At 40.8% G+C, this 17329-nt stretch overlaps 1 protein-coding gene and 1 long non-coding RNA gene across 2 annotated transcripts in view; both read right to left on the bottom strand.

The window, feature by feature from the left end:
• Nucleotides 1–17329, bottom strand: part of NRDE2 (NRDE-2, necessary for RNA interference, domain containing) — a 71836-nt gene that overhangs the window by 50767 nt on the left and 3740 nt on the right. The gene's annotated exons all lie outside the window — the stretch shown is intronic.
• LOC128139884 (uncharacterized) lies at nucleotides 7882–11706 on the bottom strand. Its single transcript, XR_008234543.1, has 3 exons — nucleotides 11521–11706; nucleotides 9038–9135; nucleotides 7882–8322 (listed from the first exon to the last, which is right to left on the bottom strand). It is a non-coding gene; the product is annotated as an uncharacterized LOC128139884 (long non-coding RNA).

Below are 17329 nucleotides of genomic sequence, written 5' to 3' on the forward strand. Positions count from 1 at the left end.
ATGAGAGCTGCTGAATGCCAATAATGTAAATTAATAGCTGTAGCCAAACAGAGAGTTTCCTCGTAATAGAATTTGTTCTTCTCAAGTCAAGAGAAATACAGTACTTTCAGGTGATCTCTGTTGTTCAGGGATCTCTTTCCCTGGGGTTGCCAGCTGTGTTTTGATAGCCAGATTGGGTGGGAGATTTCTCCAGTGGCAGTTTCTGACATCTTTCTTCCCTGTTGAGGAAACAGCTTGACAGCCATCAGTTCCTTTGCTTGTCAAGGGAATTTTTTTGCTCCTTGGCAAAGTGCCTGCTCTGTATTTATTCCCTTTGTTTGGATTTCTTTTCCTTTTCAATGGTGTTTTCTGCACACAAGGATTCTCACCCTCTCAAGGAAAACCATGGTTAGACCTATCATATGCCACTCCTAGAAGTAACTTCTGAAACCAGATGATCATCTGTCTCCCCCCACCCTGTACATTTTCCTTCCGCACAAGTGGGGTGGAGCAAGAGGAGGCAGCAGCAAGGACAAGCAGGGATTTATTTCTCTGCAATTTCTGGCCGTGTGACACCATGCCTGTGGGGCAGAGAGCCCCCTGCGGCCACTTTATTTGTAGCCTTTTCTTCGTTGAAGTCGCTGACAAAGATGACTGGGAAACCCGAGGCTCTATTGTTTTTCATTCCCAACCAGCCATGAAGTGCACAGTGGTACACAGCTCGGTGAAGCCATCTAGTTTTTCACAGAGTACTGTGTGTTGTTTGTAATTTTGCAACCCTGCAGTTTTCTAAGTGGTGGTTCAGTACTAAAACAAAGAGAATACCATTTTCATGTGCTAGAATGAAATAATTCTGTTTATTAATTCCATGCCAAAATTATTTTATTTGCAGGAGAGAAAAAGCCTTCCCTTGAATCTCCAGCTACCTGCCACCATTTTTCATTTTTTAATATTTCACTTTCTCAGAGCAGACATGTTTGGTGATCTTGGAAGCATTGTTTTATTTGAGATTACTCCTAATTTACAATGGTACAGCTATTAAAATTAGTGGAATTACAGGAGTATAGCTGCTCCGTGGCTACTGTTTCATGATAAAAAATGGCAACAGTAGCTTAATGCCTTCTTAACACCTCCTCTGCCCCTGAGCTGTGCCAACACAATTGCTTGTAGGGCTTCTTAGATAAGGCTCATTAAAAAGTGTCAGCACTAAGTCAGGGAACTGATTGGATTTAAAAAAAAAATTATTGATCTTGAAAAGCTGTGCTAGCACAACTGAATGGGTGGCATGCCATGGGCAGGAGAGGGAACAAAAAAAGGGAAGCAGTAATACCTCAAGCTGATATTGCTGCTTGGACAGCAGTAAAATAACAGCCTATGCAAGATCAAAAGTGAGAGTGGGCTTGTAACACCCATTGAGCCAATTCTCAATTATCTATGATTAGATTATCTACGTTGCAGATTATCTGTGCCACAAATGTAAAACCAACTACCCTGCATCCAGCATAGGTATTAGCTGAGGCCCGCCACCATACAAATCTCTCTTGCAAGACTGTGCCTGGCCTGGCAACAACACACACACCTTCATGCAGAGCCAGAGATCATAAATTCTGTCAAACCAAAGTTGATTCTGTGAAGAAACAGCTGAGGCTTCTCCTCACCGTGTTCCCAGACCAGGAGTGACATGACAGACAGCGTGCTGCAGTCACACCTCACTGCTTCCCCTCAGAAACAGCTCAAACCCAGCTGGGCTTCAGGCCAACTGCAGCCGACTTCATGTGGAGACAGCTGAAACGATCCCCAGCATGCAGGATTATGGGAGGCCTTTTAGGTCAGGTGAATACGATACACATGCATGGATCCAGTTTGGATATCTGACCCAACAAACTCTCCTACAGGGAACTAAGGAGAGAGCATTGAAACAGCAGCAGCAAGAAGCCTGGCCAGTTTCTGGAGCAAAGTATGGGAGAAGAATGAAAAGGCCAAAATGTCACAGGTGACATCACCAGTGAGGCATTTACACTATAAAGTATTACTTGCAAAAGAAAACAGGAAACATTACAATTAGGAGTAGGATGTTGAGAAGCATTCCTTCTCTGGCTCAGCTCCAGCCCGACTGAGCTGGATGACACAGAGGATCCAGCTGAAGTTATAAGGTGACTATTTCTTGGTTGTCTGTTATAGTACTAAAACAAAGCTTACAAGTTGCCTACAAACTACAATAAAACAATCACCTCTCAGTGTGGAAGTACATTTTAGCACTACATAGTATCTTCGCAGCTGATTATTCTGTATTATTTATATTGCATCATAAATGTGTTTACCATTTTGGATTATTTTAAAAGAATATAGTTTGCCACAGAAAAGCAATCCAACTTCCAAGTGAACACAAGTGGTTTTACTCTAATGTAATAGCTATCACTTTGCCTTTAACGGATCATCAAAAATTCAGAACTAATTATTTTACTTCTTTGCCAATATTCAGATAAGGTGCACAATTTCATTAAATCAGTTAGCTTCGGGAGTTTCATTTTTGTGTGTTTTGTCTGCCTCATATAAGCAATACCAATGAAGCCAAACAGGCTCTTGGCCTGTTCCTATGTTGCAATCTTGTGTGATATTATATTCTCTAGTAATGCCAATTCTTTTTGGCCGAAAGAGTCAGCCACCTTTCCACATCTTTAAGGTTGTTTCCATTAGGAAAAGAAATAGGTGAAATTTGATATGATCCCCTTTACTTAGGAAGAATGGGCATAACATCCTGATTTATGGAGCACAAAGAAGTTCAGATGAGTAGGAGCAATTTATTTACCTGTAGTTCCCAGATTCTCTGTAGGCTGCTGTATTCTAAACAAACATTGAACAAAATGGTTGAACTGTCCAACACCCAACACAATAGCATGCTCTTCAGACTTCATTTTTTTGTATTGTCAAACAAATCCCTTTGGAATTGTATAGAATCTCTTAGCTTAGCCAGATATCCCAGGCAATCCCATGTGGCCATCCACTGAAGCCAAGAGAATTACTGCAGGGATGGATTTGGCAGTACAGCATTTTGAACTGAGTTCCCTTAAGCAAGAAATCAGCACAAATGTACAAATCTGGCTGCGTTTGAAGGTTCTGTTTTGCAGCCATCTGTGCAGGCTTTTATTGTTAAACAGGAGTAAAACAAATTCTGGACTAAATGATACTCATTTATATATGCGTTTAGGTAAAAAAAAACAACACAGAATTAGGAAAGCTGAAAATAACTAGAAAAAGCTGTTTTGAATTATTAGAAAACCCAGAAAACATTATGTTTGAGTAAAACACTAAGCATCCAGCTTAAGACATGTTGACACTGCAAATTAACATCAGAATCCCAATATGATTTCTTAAGCTAAAAGATACAGTCAGCTGCAGGCAGTTTACTGTGTGTTGATTTTTCAGACAAAACATGAGAGCTGAAATGTTGCCTCCTTTGTAATGGTACATAAAATCTTGTATCATTTTTATAGAAGAAGTAATGTACTTGATTACTGTTTGCCAAATCAATGAGTAATTACATGGTGAAACATACTGCTACAGAAACCCACTGAGGTCAAGAACTGAGTAAATTCTAAAAATGTACATGAATAACAAACTACGTGGAGCTGTGGTTGTTCACAACAATTCTGGAAGCCCTATTACATGCCATGCTTCAAATTTAAGAAAATCTCTTACTGTTACAGTTTAGAATACAATCTTTTATGGGGACAGACTGTCTCCTGTTACCAGCAGTGAGTACTTCATTCAAGGACCTGATCTTGCCATAGCTGTTGAAAGATACTGACACAGTCTGATCTCAAGTCTGATCCAGAATAGTATTTATTATGTATCAACCTCTGAGCTCCCTGTGACATCGCTGCTGTTGGGGAGCTGAAGAAAGCAGGGTGGATGCCAATTTCAGTTACTTTTTTCCATTTTGCTTTATCAGTAACATAAGGATGAGGTGCATAAATAATGACACCAGTTTGTAGCTTTTTTTCTCATCATACCAACTCAACTGTGTTTTAATTTGTGCAGTCAGAGTTCTTTCTGCTTTCACTTCTGTTTGGGACCAGCTTCTGATCAATTTAAGCAGAGGAACACAGTCAGGGTTTAAGCACTGAAGTGCTCTCAGATTCAGACAAGATCAATAATCCTGTTAATTAGCAACATTATTTTTGCTTTTTTAACATTCTTTAAATTTCAAGGAATGACACAAGTGGCTTACCTGAGCTGTGGAGCAATCACCACCGCAAAAGTAGTTCCAAGCAGTAGTCACTAACCATCCAAACTGCAAAGTCTCCCTGTGTCTCTAGAATGCTCTGGCACAGAGCAATTACTCTGAAATAGCATGTGTAAACTGGGAGCAAGCTCCTCTACATCTGAGGTTGTGTATGATCAGCAGCTAACACCAGCCAACTGATCGGCAGTGACTTGCTGCTGTCCAGGCCAGCAGCTCTTGCCTCTCCAATGTTGTTGCCCCCACTGTAGAAGCCTAGCCAGAGCCACCTTTTCCAAGACTCTGGGAGCAAGACAAGGTAGGAAATGTGACATGGATGGAGGGGAGATGGATGAGGGAACAGAGCTGGCTTCTTTTCTGTGGAGATAAGGGAGGCAAGTTAAAATTTGGGGCTTCATTATGTGATGCATGGACACAGGTGCAGAAGTGGCATAAGAGGGCAGGTGTGGAAGCACATTATCTTCCTGCACATCCATGCAGACCAGTCTGGGGACAGAAGTTTGATGCTACCAGTTGCACCAAAGGCTTGCCCCTATTCAATGGATTAAGCCTGGGAGCTCTTGCTCTGTATCAGTCTGTTTTGTTGTCATGGAATCTATGCTAGGATGGGTAACAAACAAGTTATAATACTTTACAACCAGGAAGTTAATCACATGCTGTGACCGATCAACACACCCCCACAATGGAAGAAGGCTCAGAGCCATAAACTCCTGCCATAAAACCTGTGACAGAATTAGTCAAACAATTAGAGCAATGGGGTACTATAGAAAAAACTCACCCATTATATAACAGCCCAGTATGGCCTTTTAAGAAACCAGACAGGATATGGCACATGACTATTGACTGTAGGGCTTTCAATAAAGCAACTGCCCTTTCAACAGCCCCTGTTCCCAGCATAGTACATACGAACATGCTCTTCTGTGGGTGGGAGTGTTAGCTACAAAAGGTATGGTCTTTATGATTCCGATGCAAGAGCAAGCCAAACCACAGTTTGCATTTACTTGGGGTGGAAGACAATATACCTTTTATCACCTACCCCAAGCTTTCAAACATGGCCCCACCTTTGCCCATGCCATGTTAGCTAAACAGCTAGCGTCAATCATCCTCCCACCTGAATTAACAATTTTGCAATATACTGATGATACTCGAATTGGAGGACATGATGAGGAAATGCTTCACTGAAGTAAGAATGCTATCGTCCAGAATTTACAAGAATTCAATATTAGTGTTCCTGACTTGAAATGGAAAGGACCAAGTCAAGAAGTTACATTTTTAGGTACGTGATGGATAGGAGGACAGAAAACTGTTCCAGAATCTGTATTAGCAGAAACACAAAGCATCCAAGCACCTTCTGATAAAAAGAAGTTACAAGCTTTATCAGGAACTTTTGGGCTTTGGAGGTCACGCATTCCTGAATTCAGTATTTTAGGGAGATCTCTACAATTTGCTGAAGAAAAACGCAATATGGAATTGGGAACAAAATCATCATGAAACATTAAATGCTTTAAATGATGACATTTTACTAACCAACCTATGGGGCCCCTTAACCCTGCACACCCAAGTACACTTCATATAGGCATTGGTTATGAGGGATATCAATGGGGATTATGGCAACAAGATGTGCAAGGTAAAAAACTTACCTATTACATTTTGCTCTAAATCGTGGCAAGGCTCCCAACTACATTCCATTTGAGAAAGTGCTGTTAGCTGCATATGAGGGGCTGCTAACTACTGAGCCATTAATTCAAGAAAGGGAAATCAAGTTATGTGCGCCTATTCCTATTTTAAAACCAAGTTTAAGTGGTAAGCCATTACCCTTAATGGTAGTCCAGGAAACTGCTGTACAGCAATGGGCTTTGTATATACTTCATCAGGTGACAAGTGATGGGATGAATAAAGAAAACAAATGATCAGAGAGTGTAGAGCTAATTGGGATGCCTACTGAATACTCCCATCTGCCCTCCTCTCCAATAACTGATGTGCTGCCCTGGGAAGGCGAGACAAAAAGTTTGGTTCACAGTGGCCAGCGAACTGGGTGAAAAACAATCAGCAAGTAAATGGTAGAGATGTATGGGGAAAAACACACTGGAAAAAACACACTGGAAAGATTTATGATACAGACCAATCTAAGTGCATACCCATAGGACATGTATCTGTCCACCAAAAAATAAAAACCCTGAGGCAATGTGGAATCAGATGGCTGATCATTTGGCTAAAATAAATGTATTGCAAAACTTGAGGCAGAAAGGCTAGTAAGTGGGTACAGGCCACAGGATGGCCTGTGACAAAAGCTCTGGCAATACATATTGTAGAGGCATGCCATTTTTTTCAAACAATGGTACAGTACCTGCCAAAAGGACAACAGTTTGCCAATCTCAATGAAGGTAAACTACTCTGAGAAACTTGTCAAGTAGATTATATTGGTCCTTTAAAGCAAATACCTGAAGGCTGGAAATACATCCTCACAGTAGAAACAGTGGTGTAGGGAATGTACACCCACCCAAGCCGCGACTGGTCCAGAAATCATTGCTGGTTTAAACTGGTGGTTTGCTACTTTTCCCTTGCCCAGAGAAATACAATCTGATAATGGATGACATTTTAAAAATAAAGTTTTACAAAGGAAAAGGAGTATGGGATTCTGTAGACGCTACAGGGAGTAAATTAACAATAACTGGGGCTTAGATTATGTCCGAGACGTAGATGTCTTCTTTTGCAGGAAAATACTGGGTTACCTTATCACCATGGGAATACTGACAATGAGAACGTATGCCTGAGACATGTTAAATCACGTACTAAACCTGTAAATAACCTGTTTCCCATATGCTCTCACCTTCACCGTGGCAAGAGGGCTGGTCATTCATATGATGAATGTATTAAGCTCACTGTGCAACACCAATAATTGCTGAATGCTGGGCTAAGCCAAGGGGTGGAATGCAACCAACATACACCCCCCTACAAGGATCAAGGCTCAGTGGAGATGAGCAAAAAAATTATTATCTTAAGGAAGACTGTAAAGAATGACCACCAATTATCCTAAAGCTGAACTTATCTCAACACAAAGGGGACTGGAGGGTAACCTTTGTTTTAGATATATGGCTGTATCAGCGGGTCATCATGCTGTATAAACAGCCTTCCCTGAGATAACTAGTAGAGAACAATGTCTTCTTGAGCTAGGCAGACCAAAATGGCACGGGAGAAGTGTGTACGCGGCTCAGCTAAAAACAGAGTATAGAAACTGAGCAACCAACATGCACTTTTGGAGAGAGCAATGGGCTTGAGCTGGCTTCAACTCATGTACTCCTTCCTGGTGACTGGGGATGCCCAGCATCGTGATGGTGAGCATACAGAGATCCATAACAAGAATTATGTTTTTATTGTGATCGACCTGTATATTGCAACAGCTATTTTATCCTTGTGTTGTGATTTCAGTACATTGCTGTATCACTCTTCTAAATCAAAATCTCATGTAACAATGAATATGCAAAATAAATAAATTTGATGTTAAACATAAAACTCTCATGTGGAGTATCTAAAAGAACCTGGTCAGAGAGTATTGGACTCTGACACATGTGAAAATATGATATCACAATCAAGCAAGATCAAATGGGGGAGAAAACCTTTCTTATAAGTGGGAAGTAACTGACAAGGTGAAGACTCCATTTGTTCTTACACAGAACCAGTTATGCTAAGACTTTTATTGTGGTGGTAAGTAGTATTTCACATCATCAAATTCAGTTCACAGTAATCTAAATGGCAGTTTGTGCTCAGTGTCTTTTCCCAGCAAGAGTATCAGGGTAGATGTGAACATTTGCAAATGACACTAAATGGAGAAAATATAATGTATTTTCTAGTACAGATACAACTCAGTGAAATCAGACACTCTCCTAAGTGTTTAGATTCCAGGTACTACCAGGTTTTCCACCAACTGGTATAACTCTGAAAAACTTCACTGAATGCTGGACAATTTGCTTATCTTAAGTGCTCCACTGCAGTATCTGATGGTATCACAGTCACAAATCACTTAGATAAACCACTTTCCTAACTCACCTCAAACTTTTCAAAAGCAAAGTAATAAGGTCTTCCTGAGGAATCCTTTTCACCTAAAAATAAATTTGCACCAGTTAAAGAGAAAATAACATATAATATTTGATGTACTAATTATAACACTCTTGTGTTCTTGTGCATTTGTTCTTGGCTGACCCAAAAGTCACTTATCAAGTTTGTCTGACATCAGCTTTTATAAAAATAGAAAATAAAAACAAACAAACAAAGAGCATCATTTTAGCAACTTTAATAGCTTTGCCAAACTTTAATCACTTGCGCTGAAAATTTCCATGATGATTGTCTGCCTTGGCCTGTAGAAACTTCATTCAAAATTGTTCATAATAATACTCTAATAATAACAGCTACAGAAAATCCCACATAGAAATTAATAATATTGTCTTTAGAATAGGGCTTGACTAGCTTGCACCAAATACAGCATAGTCACACTCCAAACAAAGAGGCTAAAGCAAAATTCTGAATAGCTATTCACTAAATAGCACTGTCTAACCTGAACGCTGAATCAGACAGTGGTCCTGAAGAAAAAAATAGCACAGGATGATGTTGTTCAAGGCTGTTGTATAATGTAAACAACTCACTTCAACTTTAACACTTCCCAGCTTTTCCATGCTTGAACGTGCAACTGTAATGCCTTTATTTGACTGTGTGTTTACATGTGTATACTTGCATGCATATATAAATGCAATAAATACACATATCAAACAGAAACAATGAGTCAAAATGGCACAAGTTTTAGAAGAAAGGACACATTACCTGAAAAAGAAAAAATTCAAACTATTCTCCTAATATGAACATGTAGTTCCATATTCTGTTATTTGGTAGTACCATTCAGGCTCCATAAGATGGCAGACCTGCATATATTTAACAGATGTTAGTGTAATGACATTGCTGTAAATACATTGCTTTTAAAATGGTTGCTTTAAATGGATGGTGCATGTTTTTAGTCAGAATGTTTTGAATGTGATATATTTAGAACCGTAATGAACTCTGCTTACTACTCTGTATTACCTTTCCCACACTCACTGATGGCTTTGGACATGGCCTACATAGAGCACCCGTAAAAAAAATAAAATGTAGCATTATCACTCAGAGCTGATTGATTTGGAATTACCTGAACTTGATCAATGTAGCTCTTTCTAATAAACATGTAATTGGTATTTATTCCCATTGATTCATTCCAGCAACTTGTGCTCAAAGTAAGCTAATTCTTAGAATATAATTGCTGTTCTGAACACACTAAAGCTCTTGAGTTTACCTTTTAAACAGTCTGCTTTCCAGAAGACTATTTGGGGCAACAATGATTTACTTGTTAGCCCTGAAATTGGTATATTTATTTCTCATTGAATGATGATGTCACTTCTAAAAGCTTTTTTTAGGTTCTCTGACATGAATGTAGTTCTATTATTTGTACAGTCATTATAATAAATTAATACAACAAATTGGCTTTATGACTAATATACAATGTTTAAGGTTGTTCTGGAGAATACTTTGTGGTGCCTTTACCAGTGCTTTATAGCCATTTCCTTTCCATTTGTTAAGACCTCAAGATGGTTTAGACCTAAGATTTTCAAACGTTAATTTTTTGAAAACGCTATCATACTTTAAATGACCAAGTAAGAAACGGAATGAGCTTGCAATCTCTCTTTTATGTTTCACTTTAGCAAACCCTCACTCATAAATGTTATAATTATAATTACACAGGCATAAATGTTATAATTATAATTACACAGGCATATAATTTTCCCATAAAGGTTTCATTGCACTTGTTCCACTTGGCTAGGACTACAAGGAAAAGCGGCTAGATTGTTTTTAATATTTTGAAAGAATTCTTTGGAAAAAAGACAGTAAGAAGTGTTAATGCCAGCAGGAAAGCAGTTTGTACTCAGTAAGGCTGTGAAAAGGAAATCACAGTAATTTTAAAATAAAGTGTTCTACTTCCTAGCAAGCAAACAGAATAAAGGAAACAAATTACCATGGAATCTAACTCAAAATCCTTCCAACAGCACATCAGGAATGTTATCCTGAAAACTGTAGTTAGGAAGAAAACTTCACTAGAGTCAAGAAATTGGGCCGTTATATTCATATGCAAATTTGCAATTTTTTCATATGTAAACATGCTCTTTAATAATTGCTTAGCAGTGAAACCTTATTTAAAATACTGCTCCCTGACACATTCACAGACTTCTTGCTGACTCACTCTTCAAGAATGGGATTTTGAAAAAGAGCAATGAAAACACTCCAATAACAGAAATACTGAAGAATTTAGATAATATTATGAGTGTCTGTAACCTACGTTTAGACGGTTATTGTATCTAGCTTCGCAGATGTGCCAGGAAGTTTTTGGTGGTTTGAAACTCCCATTGTTTTTAAAGTGGTCCTGTAAGCCTCTTACTGGTGCAGAAAGGCTTTGTTATTTGTTTGCTTCTGGTTTATCCGTGCTCATTTCAATTAGAGACATATAAAAAACCCCGCACAAGTGGTTATGGCATGTCTACAGCTCCTTATGCAACTGGGCTGCAGGGGGTTTTGGCCAGGCCCAAGGGACCCCCTACACACCCAACAATGTCCAGAAGTCCCAGACGGAGGCAGGCCAACCTTGCGTGCCCCTCCACAGCTTCGCAGTTCGGGTCTAATTTTGCAGAAGCATCTCTTTGTGTTGAAAAGATTTTGCAGCATTTCAGCAAGATATTTAAGAAATCACTCATCACTTTATCGCGCATATCCTCCTCCAACTGTCACTCAAACTGTCATTTCGAGCAGCAGTCCAAGAAATGCTTCTCACACTCATAGTGGAAGGGCAGAATAAGCAAATGTGTACTGCCACATTTTGTACCTCTGGCACCCTGTGTTACAGAGAAGGAATGAGAAAAGAGGCTTTGCCTTTCTGATACAGAAACCCGGCTCTAAAAAGATAACTGACTGAGGAAAAGCTTCTTCCTGGCAGTTCTGGCTCACGAGCCAAGCGATTGCTATTGCTGCAAGCTGCAGCAGCATGAAGAGGCGGGAAATCTAGCGCTAGGGCTACTCATACTGCCAGGAACGGCGGAGAGCCCTGCTTACCTCGCAAGCCTCTGCGGGCGCGGCCAGGGCCAGGCTCCGGGCGGCAGCGACTGCCGCCGCCACACCCGCCGCCGGCCGCGTCCGTCCCCACAGAAGCCCTCCAGTACACGCACTCCAGCATCTTCACTTGACGCATTGCAGGTACAACGCAACCAATCAGAGGGCTTGACTCTTACCAGCTAACCATTGCAGAGTCCCTTTAGCCAATCAGGCGTCCCTTGACAAAGTGCTGCCTCAGACGCTTTAGTACCGCTTCCGTCGCGGTCCGCCGTGCCAGGGCATGGTAACCTTCCGCGAGAGGATATAGGCCCTGCTGCCGCCGAAGGCGCAGGCGAGTAGCCGGCTGTCGGCAGCCGCCCGCCGAGCCAGGCAGGCAGGCAGGCTGGCTGGCTGGCTGGCTGGCTGGTTGGTTGGTTGGTTGGTTGGTTGGCTGGCTGGCTGAGGTGCCCTGGCTGCCCTAGCTGCCCTAGCGTTGCTCCCGACGCCTGAGCCGCTGCCTCTCCCTCGCTGGCGCTGCGGGACCCGGCAGGGAGCGGGGTGCTGCCGCCGGGCCAGCTGCGCGGCGGCCGCCTTCCCCCGGGCAGCTAAGGGCCGCCGACCCGGCCGAGCGCAGCGCAGAGCCTTCCCGCCCTGGTCCCGCTGGCTGCAGAAAAGACGGGGGGGACCAAAGTTTCACTCGGGAGGCTACAGGAGGCTCTGGGAAAGCAAAGCGTTTTGCGCTCTGCCGCCCGGGCCCCTGCTGTTACAATGTAAATCGCCATCAGCAGTCCCTGGCGTGGAGACCAGGAGCCTGGAGAGTCACCAGAGCCGAGCCAAAGTCTCAATTCAGGCAAATTTTGAAGTGCCTCCAGAGGAGCTGCAGAGCTGTCTGTGCCAAGCCGGCAAATGACATTTGCTAGAGACACAGCTGAGAGCCCTGCAATGGCTTTCAGTTAATTGTGAATGTCAGCCATAGCACCTTTGAGAGTGACAACCAGTACCCCTAGTGCTGACCGCAGAACACACAGCACCAGGGAGAAATGCAAGCCCCCTAACAAGGGGCAGGTGATAAGGGAAGCCTGGTGTCTTACCAGATTACTTACATCTCCTGTAACAAACTGAAGTCCCCAGCATATCGACAGTTATTCCTCCATAGCCTTCCTTTGGGATGCCTGGTTGAAAATCCACCCCCTTCCCCATACCCACAGACCAAGTAATAAATACACTTTACTTTGAAGTGCAGGTCTAGATGTAGCTGTGTCTTCAGGGCAACGCAATGCTGGAGTTGCTGGCCTGGGACAGTGGCGCAAGATCCCTTACCTTACCGAACATCCAGCTGCAACAACCTGCACGAGGACCTGGCAAGGGTGTCTAAGAGGTTCGCTCTCTAAAGGACGCTCCCTGGCCCCACTGGAGGCTTAGGGATTGATGCGAGGATCTCAGGACAGCCAAAATTATAACATTTTTTTTGCAAGAATTAAGCTAGATGACTACTTGGTACCCATGGACCCATGACGGAACATATTTCATTTTTTTTTGCAGAAGCTTGTGGGCCAGCAGTACATCCCCAAGGAGAGAACAAGATGAGACAAACTAAAGAAAGAAGTGGGAGGAGGAGTAGGAAGGTACCTATGTTTAAGTGATTTAACCCCATAATAATAATAACAACAGTCTATTTTGAGTCTTTTGCTTTTTGCTTATTTGATGCTGAATATCTTGTTTCAGTTATATTTTAGTTAAGGAGATTGGTGCTCTGTAAGCACCTAAAATAGAATATGGAGATAGAGACAGCAGAAGCAGAATGGATGCCAAAGTGAAATGATCTGGAGTGCTGAGCACTGCATCAGCCCACACACAGGCCCACCCCAAGGATAGTGATGCAGAGAAGTCTTAGATGGTGCTCCCTGCTTGGAAAAATGATGTCAGTATTGGCAGACTCAAAACTAAACTGAAGGCTAACCAAAATAAACTCATTAAATGTACTTCCCTTCTATATAGCATAAAAATCCCATCCTTGGTGCAGTGCACCTTTGTGTTAGGCTTGTGCTCTTTAACAGTGCTGCTGACAGCTTCACAGCCAGCACATAACAGTGCACTTACTAAATATAAGTACTTCATTAGCATCTAGCATACTTCTGCTACCACAAAAATAATAACAAATACCCATACTGTGGGGAAGGTCAATGCTGCTTGACAGGAAAGGTGTGCACAAAGTGCTAGATGCCTGGGACAGACCAGATTTTAGGCATATTCTTACTTCACAGAAGCTGACAGCCTCAGAATAAGGCAGGCAGAACAGAGATTTAATTAGGTAGCTGATGTGAACTGTACCCTCACAAAAACGTTGGGAAGAATAGCTGGCCCCATGGGACAGCTGTTTTCCAGGTTTACAAGGGAAGATGGGTTTTCTTGGTGGAATTTCAACAATGATGTGAGGTGCTTTAGGACAGAGGCACATGCATGCTCTGAGGGTCAGACATTTTAAGAGGCTGGACTTCACCTGTGCTAGTGCCCCCAAAGGTAAAAACCTGAAGTTCTAGACAAAGAACTGGATCAAAGAGAAACCTCAAGGGGGATGTCAGAACCTATATTCTGGAGGCATCAGATGTTCCTGTTGTTTTAAAAATTGTTTTCAATTTTAAAAAGTCTGCTCAGCCCTCAGTAGAGGATTTCCTAGGTACTGCCATGCCAGGTTCCTGAGGGAGGGGCAAGCTCTCCAGCAACAGGCTGTGGAGACTGGAATTTATTTTTACAGTTTCTGGTAACTGATACTAGAAACGCATCTTCTCTTCAAGGTTGTTGAAAAACTTAGGGTTTTTTTCCCCCCCCCAAAAATGGTGATCAGGCAGTTGGAGAAGTTATTTCATTATCAGGTGGGTTTACTATTGATGGCAAGCACAAACAACATAAAATAGCTGTCCGAAGAATCATAGAATCATAGAATCATAGAATCATTTCGGTTGGAAAAGACCTTCAAGATCATCGAGTCCAACCATTAACCATGCCCCCTAAACCATGCCCTGGAGTACCCTATCCACTCGCTTTTTGAATACCTCCAGGGATGGTGACTCAACCACTTCCCTGGGCAGCCCATTCCAATGTTTGACAACCCTCTCAGTAAAGAAATTTTTCCTAATATCTAACCTAAATCTCCCTTGCCTCAACTTGAGGCCATTTCCTCTTGTCCTATCTCCAGACACCTGACAGAAGAGACCAACACCCACCTCACTACAACCCCCTTTCAGGTAGTTGTAGAGAGCGATAAGGTCTCCCCTCAGCCTCCTCTTTTCTAGACTGAACAACCCCAGTTCCCTCAGCCGCTCCTCATAAGACTTGTGCTCAAGGCCCCTCACCAACTTGGTTGCCCTTCTCTGGACACACTCAAGCAGCTCAATGTCTTTCCTGTAGTGAGGGGCCCAATGATTCCATAGCTTTCTTCATGTACTTAAGACAAATGAAAAAGAGTATCGCCTGGCAATGATTCTGGCTTCCAGCATCTGTAATTTGGTATGCATGTATAATACTTCTCACCTCAGGCCAGCTCCATAGTATGGCGCATTAGAATACTGGATGTCTCTTGACAGCAGTATTTGACATCCATTAACTCAGGTGGTTTTGATCTTGTAGCTTCTTATCGCAAGGAATCTGACAAACTGATAGAAACTCCTCGTGTTTCAGGTGTGTGAGAGAAAGGAAGGGAAGAATAAATCCCTAACTGATGCAAATTAACATGGATTTATTGACTTCAGGGCATGTTTACAGTTGCTGAAAATCTGTACCGGAAACTACAATTCTGATTTAAAATTATGATCACCCTTGAACTGTGTATGTGGAGTTGTTGAATTTTTTACCTCTAGCTGTAGCATGAAGACTTATGACAGCCCTACCCAACCCAAAGACTTTTTCTTTAACATAGACCTACTATAAAATTACAATTTGTGGTTAAGTAAGGGAGACTTGGCCATTAGAGGATGTATCTGTGGATTTTTACATGCCTGTCTGCCTATGTCATATATATTCTCATATATATATTAGTTAAATTTAGCTGGGACTTTTATTGCAAAATTAATGTCCCAGTTTGCCCCACAGGAATATTCAGATGAAAATGAATTACTCATGGACAAAGGAGAGGTGTAAAAAACAATGCAAATGGCTCGTTTAATAATTTCCATTATGTAAAAGAGCAATCCTGAGTATCCTCAAAGGTTTTTTTTTTCTATGTTAAATAGGACAAACCAAAATGAGAAACAATGGTACTGGAGTTGAATGAACTGATTTCCAACCTTTCTTCTAAATTCTGAAGCTATTTGTTTACCATTGTTTATTATACCATTACACGCTATATGTTGGTTCAAAATCTGTAGCTAACAGCAACAGCTGTTCAGCTTTCATCTGTTAGTTCTAAGACAGAAATTTGAACCTATAGAGTAAACCAGGTTTTGGCCCACACAGTTTTCCAGCATATTCTTCAGAAATTAACTGCAACCTCAAGCTATTCCTAATAAGGTGAATCTGACTAAAAATTGTTTGTTTGTTACATTGTATCATTTAAAATTTTGAGGAATCCCTCTACTGAAATTAGAAACAGAACTTTCCCTATCATTAGAATGACTGTTCTCATACGTATCTTTTTATACAGAATATTTTTAAATATATTTGTGGTAAAAATAAATTACTTTTCTTTGACAGATGTATTAACTGGAATCATCATCAGGGAATATAGTTCACATACATGTATCCAACAGTGAAGAAGCATGACCTAGGTATGCTTGACAATGTTGTGTAAAAAATATTAAATACTTAGCAGACACATATATAAATATTCTGTCCTCTTCTGCATTTGATTCTTGAAAAATAGTGGATACAATTTGGCTTTTATCTGTAAAAACACTAACAATAACAAAACATAAACAATAGAAAAATGGAAAGAGTAACTTCTGTTTATGTCATGAATCATCCAATGTTTACCTTCCTATGAAACTGGCAATTACAAAAACTGAGAAGGAAAATCCTGTTTTCACATACTCCAATGTTTCTAGAGAACTCTTCATAGGACTATGAAGAAAGATTGTTTTTTTCAGACTGTGAAAAAGTTTTGTTCTTTTTTCATTTGTTTTACATTTCAAGTGTAAAAAAGTAAGGAAAAGCACTTTGGTTTAAAATAATTATTTTATAATGTTTAATCTGCAAGATGTATAACTGGGTTTATGTATGGGAGCAGGTCTGTAATTACCATCTGTGCAAGTCTTTTTAATATTGGATCTTTAAGGTTCCCAACTCAAACTGCCCTAAGATTAAAACATGAAACACTTCAAATTATTTGGCCTCAAGGATGCTGATTTACGTAGCTACATAGAAAAGGATTCACTAATTTAATTACAATGTGTAAATAATTTAGCTCTAACCGACGGCTGTATCAGTTTTATATCACCATCTAAAACTTTACAAGATGACACTCAACATAGGTAGCAACTACTATTATTAAATTACATAGATGGCCTTCTAATGCTTAATGCTCAGTGAAAATCCATAACTGTATGTGATTTTGATACACACTAGTGGGAATGAGGCAAATATAAAGAAATCATGAGCATATAAAAAGATTGGGGAGTTTTGGTTTTCTTCTCTCTCTCTCAAAAAAGAAACAGTGATCTACAGTAACGTGTATGTTCCCATTTAAAAGAGCTATCAGGTCTAGAAATTTAAATGTTAAGATTAAAGCAATTTTTATTTTCACATCTTGTATAAATATGGTCAAATCCAATTCTGTTCTAGCTTTTTATTTCGATGGAGTTCCACCCACTTATTTGCAATCTTAGTGAAAATCATAGAGTATTTTTATAAGGATACTGGCTTAGATTTTCACAGCTGCCAATGGCATTTAGAAACATTAATTTCGTGGAAAACGGTCTCCCCCCAAAAACTGCCTATAGGAACAGAATTTTATAGAGAGGGTAAAAAACTATTTTCTGATATACCAACAGAATTCCAATTGACCTGAAAAGC

The sequence above is a fragment of the Harpia harpyja genome, chromosome 3 (assembly GCF_026419915.1).
Source record: "Harpia harpyja isolate bHarHar1 chromosome 3, bHarHar1 primary haplotype, whole genome shotgun sequence".
Lineage (NCBI taxonomy): Eukaryota > Metazoa > Chordata > Aves > Accipitriformes > Accipitridae > Harpia > Harpia harpyja.